The sequence below is a fragment of the Octopus bimaculoides genome, chromosome 9 (genome assembly GCF_001194135.2).
Source record: "Octopus bimaculoides isolate UCB-OBI-ISO-001 chromosome 9, ASM119413v2, whole genome shotgun sequence".
Classification (NCBI taxonomy): domain Eukaryota; kingdom Metazoa; phylum Mollusca; class Cephalopoda; order Octopoda; family Octopodidae; genus Octopus; species Octopus bimaculoides.
This window is the reverse complement of record NC_068989.1, coordinates 88,625,376-88,632,875: the sequence shown is the minus strand read 5'-3', so window position 1 is coordinate 88,632,875 and position 7,500 is coordinate 88,625,376. Positions and strand designations below refer to the sequence as shown.

General features: G+C 38.5%; 2 protein-coding genes across 9 annotated transcripts in view; one reads left to right on the top strand and one right to left on the bottom strand.

Annotated features, from left to right (window-relative positions):
• Positions 1-7,500, top strand: part of LOC106872453 (inositol polyphosphate 1-phosphatase) — a 46,942-nt gene that overhangs the window by 1,303 nt on the left and 38,139 nt on the right. The window lies entirely within an intron of this gene.
• Positions 1-7,500, bottom strand: part of LOC106872449 (cyclin-dependent kinase 12) — a 150,618-nt gene that overhangs the window by 130,099 nt on the left and 13,019 nt on the right. The gene's annotated exons all lie outside the window — the stretch shown is intronic.

The window sequence follows — 7,500 nt, the reverse complement described above, 5'->3', positions numbered from 1 at the left end:
AAGAGGAAAAAATATAAAAAGTTATGGGGGAAGATAAACATTACACAGCATTAAATATCCATTTGGGGCTACTTTCTAACACAATGTGATATTTTCTGAAAATTTATATTTTTTTTACATTTTGTGAAACTGATGTAATTACTCTGCAACCATCAACAAACTATTGTCATTGTCCATAGAGGACATCTTTATTATCCTTCTATCATTTCATAGTTTTTCATTACATAACTAATAGGGTGTATTTATTTTATGTATAAATAAACACAGGCAACGTTGGCTACCTACTTGTACTTTTACATGTGTGTGTGTGTGTGGTGTGTGTGTGTGTGTGTACATATATCATCATTATTGCTTAACGTCCGTTTTCCATGCTGGCATGGGTTGGACGGTTTGACAGACCTGGCAAGCTAGAAGGCTGCACCAGGCTCCAATCTGATCTGGCAAGGTTTCTACAGCTGGATGCCCTTCCTGATGCCAACCACTCTGAGTGTAGTGGGTGCTTTTTACGTGCCGCTGGCACAGGTGCCAGTCAGGCGGTACTGGCATCAGCCATAACAATGACTTCACTTGACTCAATAGGCCTTTTCACAAGCACAGTTTATTGCCCAATGATTGAAGGGGGCTTTTAAATGGGCCGGTTATGCTGCACTGACATAGGCCACAGTCACAGTTTCACTTGGCTTATATATATGTTACACACTTGTGTATATTTTACATACATATATAAACACAAATACATACACAGATGTACACAAACACATATATACATTAGAGGTGTGGTAAGTAGCTTGCTTACCAACCACATGGTTCTGGGTTCAGTCCCACTGCGTGGTGCCTTGGGCAAGTGTCTTCTACTATAGCCTCAGGCCGACCAAAGCCTTGAGAGTGGATTTGGTAGACGGAAACTAAAAGAAGCCCGTCGTATATATGTATATATATATGTATGTGTGTTTGTGTGTCTGTGTTTGTCCCCCCATCATCACTTGACAACCGATGCTGGTGTGTTTACGTCCCCGTAACTTAGCGGTTCGGCAAAAAGAGACCGATAGAATAAGTACTAGGCTTCCAAAGAATAAGTCCTGGGGTCGATTTGCTCGACTAAAGGCGGTGCTCCAGCATGGCTGCAGTCAAATGACTGAAACAAGTAAAAGAGTATATATGTATGTATGTATTTCTTGACCAGTTCATCTCTATGATAAACATAGCCCTGTGTGTATGCGTGTGAAATGCTTAATGATATTTCATCTGTCTTCGAATTCCACCTAAGTCGACTTTGCCTCTCATCCTTTTGGGATCAATAAAATATATGTACCAGCTGAGCACCGGGGTCAATATAATCAACTTAACTACTCCTGGGTATGAATACAAAAAAAAAACTGTACCCCTCTGCCAAGCTATGTCAAGCCATTCTCTGGTAGAGAGAATATGCTGAGGCCCTTGGGCATTCCAATCTGTGTGCATGTGTATACATTTCAATCCAACTAGATTCTATATATATATATATATATATCATCATCATTTACATCTGCTTTCTGTGCAGGCATGGACTGAACAGTTCAACATGTCCCAACAAGGGGGAGGACCACACTGTTGTCCAATGTCTCAGCTTTGGAATGGTTTCTTTCACTGGATGCACTTCCAGATGCCAACCACTTTACAAAGCACTTTTTCAAGGCACCAGCACTAGAAGCAATACTTCACAACTGTAGAAACCATACAAAAATAGATATGAAGCTTGGTGTAGCTCTCCAAACTGTCCAACCCATGCCAGTATGGAAAACAGACATTAAATAATGATGACGATGATGATGATAATGATGATGATGTAGAATTGATAGCAGTGTTGTATGAAAGACATGAAGGTAAGGAAAGCAACCAGTCTACCAAGGAGGGTCACTGAAATGCTCAAAGTATGATGTGTACTAGTCATGCAAATAGTCAATGCAGTAATACATCAAGATGTTGCAAGTGAAAGACTGGCACGGCAATAGTATTGTAAACTACTGACAAGAACAAAGGAGATGCAAAAGAGAAAGAGAAAGTTATAGAAGCACCAAACTGTTAGACAGGATTATGAAGGTCACAGGAAGATCAGGAACAGAATGAGAGTAGATAACGTGCAGGTCAGCTTTATGTTCAGAAGAAGTACTGTGGATGCCAACTTTCCAGTGAGGCAACTGCAGAAGTACTTAGCTGTGCGTAAACCATTATACCTAACACTCTATGACTTGGAGAAAACCTTTGACAGAATGTCATGCTCTGTAATTTAACGGTCACTAAGGAAACTAGATGCAGGTGAATGGCTTGTGGGGTTGGTATAAAAAATGTACAAAGTTGCAGTCCAATGAGTGTAGTAAGAAATTTAGCATGAAGATAAGGGTCCATCAAGGCTCAGATCTCAGTGTTCTATTCATCATGGTCCTACAGGCCACCACAAGGGAATTTAAAACTGGCTGTCCTTGGGAACTCCTAGATGCTAATGATCTAGATAGTTCTAATAGATGACTCTGTAAGAGAATTAGAGAGAAAATTCCAGTGATGGAAGCTAAACCTCAAATCGAGAGGCCTCAAAGTAAACTTTAGCAAAGACTAAGGTTTCAGTAAGTAGGAAAGACAGTATCTTCTTATCTTTAGGGAAACAGTCTTGCTGAGCATGTAGGATATACAAGATAAGGACAGGCTAGAAAACATTCAGAGACTTTCTATCACTGCTGGCAACAAGTTCAGTCCTCAGCCCTTTCCTATTCATTATTATCCTACATCATCATCATCATCATTTAACGTCCGCTTTCCATGCTAGCATGGGTTGGACGATTTGACTGAGGACTGGTGAACCAGATGGCTGCACAAGGCTCCAATCTGATTTGGCAGAATTTCTACAGCTGGATGCCCTCCCTAATGCCAACCACTCTGAGAGTGTAGTGAGTGCTTTTTACGTGCCACCGGCCAAGCTATTACAAAGAAGTTTAAAACTTGACTGTCCACATAAACTCTTAGATGCTGCTGATCTATTATAGCTGAATCTATAGTGAAATTAGAAGAAAAAAATCTGGGAATGGAAGCAAAATCTAGAATCAAAAAACAACACAAACATAGCAAAAATGAAGGTGTCAGTAAGCAGGCAAGAGAGGGCCCTGGAAATGGCCTTGTTTAATATGCACAAAAGGAGAAACTCAGTGTGCTACACCAAGTAGGTATGAATGCACAAATCACTGGCAAGCTAATAGAGAATGCAAGCTTTGTATATGGCAGATGCACTGGAAGGAACATATTGGAAATAGATTGTCTTAAATGCTCAGGTAGCTCACTAAGAATAATTGATAGCTTCTGTTACCTAGGTAACCTTGTTAGCAGTGGAAGTGGTTATTTCAAAAGTATAGTAACCAAGCTGGAAAAAGTAGTAAATTAAAATTTGAAGGAATTTCAATGAATGAAGACATGGAAAAAAAAAAAAAACAAGCAAAATATACAACGAACACAAAAACTACATGTTGTGTGAGTATGGATTGGATATTTCTATTTCCAAAAGTGAAACCAGCAATTCTAGTGATAACTCAGACAGCAACAAAGAAAACAGATTTGTACCTGAATGGAGTTGAAGTTTGAAAACTGATTTTCTGAAGAGATTGGACCTAGTCACAGTCTTTTCTAGGAGACAAAACCATTTGACTATTTTTAAATATTTTTTCCCTCTTAGATTGGTTGAAACAATTACTACAGGAACGAATCATCATGCAGAATATAAACAAAGAAATAAAGAAGATGGTTTGTGATTTCTCACATGCTTAGATAAATCCAAGCATTTTTTGCAATCTAATTATGGGTACAAGAAAACTACCCAGAATAATGGACTGGGATAGCAATAAACCTTTTGGAGACCAATACGTTTCCCAGTATCATGATACAGAAAAGATTTTTAAGCTACATATAAGAGACATTATGAGCACACCTGTATGAGGAGAACCAAACTGTGATCCCTTATTTAAAATAAAACCCCTCATCGACTGCATTCTAAATGCACATAAAACATTGTACAAACCAGAGAGATACCTATCTGTCGATGAGGCTATGGTGGGATATAAAGGTCAAGTACATTCCGGGAAAACCTACAAAATGGGGGATCAAAGATTGGAAGATTTGTAAAGCCAATACTGGGAACTGCTGTGAGTTTAATTTTTTTCTACAGGAAATAGGGACAATAATGTATGCCAGCATGGTTTGGGGTACAATGTGGTCTAAAATTTATTGCCCCTCTACCATAACAAGGCTTGTATATTATTTTTAGACCGTTTTTTTTTTTTCAGTTTGGTTAAACTTGTGGTGGATTTAGAAGTTGTGGCAACATATACATGTGCTACAGTAGTTGCAAGTAGGATATCAAAAATGCTGTTGGATATCAAAACTAGCAAAATTAAAAAGAGGTGAAATACTCCAATGGTAGAAAGGAAATTTGTTAGTGACCACATACAGAGATTTTCTACCTACCTATGCACAACCACATGTGGATGAAAATGGCACCACATTTGTGAACCTCAATTAATACAGGTACATGGGTGGTGCAGATCAACTGAATCCTATGATTATTGACCAGGTAATGAATGTTGGCTATACCTGGTTTGGTGTATAATAAACACAAACATTGTTAATGCATTTAAATTATTCATACTATATACCAAATCAGGGGGGAGGTGTCAAAAGCAATGCAACTATCTACAGTTTCAAGCAGATGTAGCAACACAGTTGAGGGTTGTCTTTTCATCCAAAGAAATAACTGCTGGGGGGGGGGGGGCTTAAGTCTACCAGAGGAATATCCCTCTAAATTCAGCAGGTTTCCATAAATTAGGGAAAATTAAGGGTCACAAAAGGCAACGCCATGAATGTCTTCATAAAAAAGATAACGTACCCAGTGGACGGGTAGTTGAAACAAATTTCCAATGTGTATTTTGCAAGGCCACATTATGTAGTGTGGGATGCTTTACAAGTTTCCATGATAGAAATATTGAGCCATGCAGTGGGACTGAACCCAGAACCATGTGGTTGGGAAGCAAACTTCTTATCACACAGTCACACCAGCACCTAGTATTCAATATAGCAGCTTTATGAAAGGCACTGGAAACAACTAATCTAGTTAATGCTTGGGGGAGAAAAAACTGTTTAATGCAGGGCTGTGGAGTCAGAGTCGGTATAGTTTTACTGACTCTGACTCACAATATCTTTATATTCTTTAATATAAACCAGTTATAACATAAAGGCCTACTCAAAGTACAAGCATATGCATATGCTTTGAGATATGTAGACCACTATCACTTAATTACATAAAGTGGAGTTGGAGTCAAAGGTGCTAATAGTAGAGGAGTCAGAGTCAAAGTTTTTTTGTTTCAACTCCACAGCCCTGGTTTAATGTTGGGATAAAATATGATTCTGAAGGAGTTGGAGTTTTATTGTAAGAGTTCAGAGTTGTAGGCAAAACAGGTTACAGATGATGACTGAAAAACAGGGAAAGGTGACCCTGGATACCCAATTTAATCAGAAGGTATAAAAACTTCTAGCTGGTGATAACAGAAATAGCGAGGATGGTGAAGGCAATGACCTTTGCCCAAGAAACCCAAACTCTCAGCTGTATGAGAATTCCTTGCTAACATTCCTTCGTACAGTGACTTGGCAACAGAAACTGATATTCAGCAATGTTATACCCTTTACATTCTGTAATTCATACACATATATAAACAAACATATATACATACATAAATATACACATATATAAATACAACCATGTATACAAACAAATATAAACACATCCAGACATAACTGGCATTCTGTTGGTTACAACGACAAGGGTTCCAGTTGGTCTGATCAATGGAACAGCGTGCTCATAGAATTAATGTGCAAGTGGCTGAGCACTCCACAGACATGGGGTATCCTTAACATAGTTTTCAAGGAGATTCAATGTGACACAGAATGTGACAAGGCTGGCCCTTTGAATTACCGGTTCCAGGGCACATGATGCTGCCATGAATTGAACTCATGAGCCAAATACCGTAACCACTAAGCCACGTGCCTTCACATAGACAACTGGAATTCATCATGTTAGGGAGAAAGGCTGAAGGGGTTACAGAGACAATAAAACAAGGATAATAAACTGGAGTTCAGTAATGGGGGGGGGGTAGTGTTGTAGCATCTATAATATAGTTAATGTAAACAATAAATACATCAATGAAAGTAGGTTGCAGTGTAATAACAGAGTATAATCTAATGGACGAAATTAGGAGGTTCAGAGCAAGTTAAGAAGATTACAGATCCTACTAATTAGGCAGGTGTTAAGTACATATATCTATGCACAATATATTGACTGATTTATAGTAAAGTGCTTCAAAAGGTGATGGGGATTATGTTTTAAGAATTCGATAGATGCTTTACTGCATAGATAACAAGGAGTTTGACTACCCTAATAAGGGCTTTCCATATAAATGATTGACCTGGTAATACTGTAGACGATGCTTTATGTGGTTAGCTAGCGAGGTTCAATCTTTTTTGCATTTTGCAGAGGTAAACAAGCTAAGGTGAGCTAAAAACCAACATTTAAAGTTAACCAAGGCTCCAATATATATTTTAGTGGAGTTTTTTTGTTTAAGGACCATGCATTTATAGACTACATTATACCTACAGCAGTGGCCATTCAAGAGGAAATCACCAGGTATCCCACAGTTGCATTTCTTCCAAACAGACATCCTTCTATGATCATCATTAATTGTACTATTAAAATTTCTATTGTCAGCATAACTATTTCTAGTGTGGTATGAGTAAGGTTTTTGCTAGATGTGTCATAGTGTTACTGCTACTGGGGCAACCCATAATGCTTGTGCTAATATGTTTAACGTTAGTCTAGCTGACCTGATGCCTATTACGGTTGCTACAATCATTATGGCTTGTATTATTACTTGTTCTATCATTTCTATGTGTTGTGGAATTCATAAAAGTATTATAATAATCACTCATTTCTAATCTATTTCTCCCATTATATGCATATATGTGACCTGACATGTTTTTACAACAGACTGGAAATAAATGACACTGCTTGTATAATGGTGATACTCGTTTACAACAATCATGAGGTATCAAGACAAGACACAAACACACAGACACACAGTGGGTTTCTTTCAGTTTCCATCTACCAAGTCTATTTACAAGGCACTGGTCAGCCAGGAGGTGTAGTAGAAAATACTTGCCCAAGTTGTCATGCCATCGAACTGAACCTGAAACTGTGTGGTTGCGGAGCAAATTTCCTAATCACACAAACTTTATTGATAAAAATGAATGAAGGAAGGGTCCAGCGGTACTGGCAATGAACTCACTCAAATGTCTTTTCACGTGCCAGGAGGGCGACGTTGGTAACGATCACGCTCAAATGGTGCTATTTACGTGCCCCTGGAACGGAAGCCAGACTGCTAGTGCTCTGGCAACGATCACGCTCAGACGGTATATATATATATATATATATAT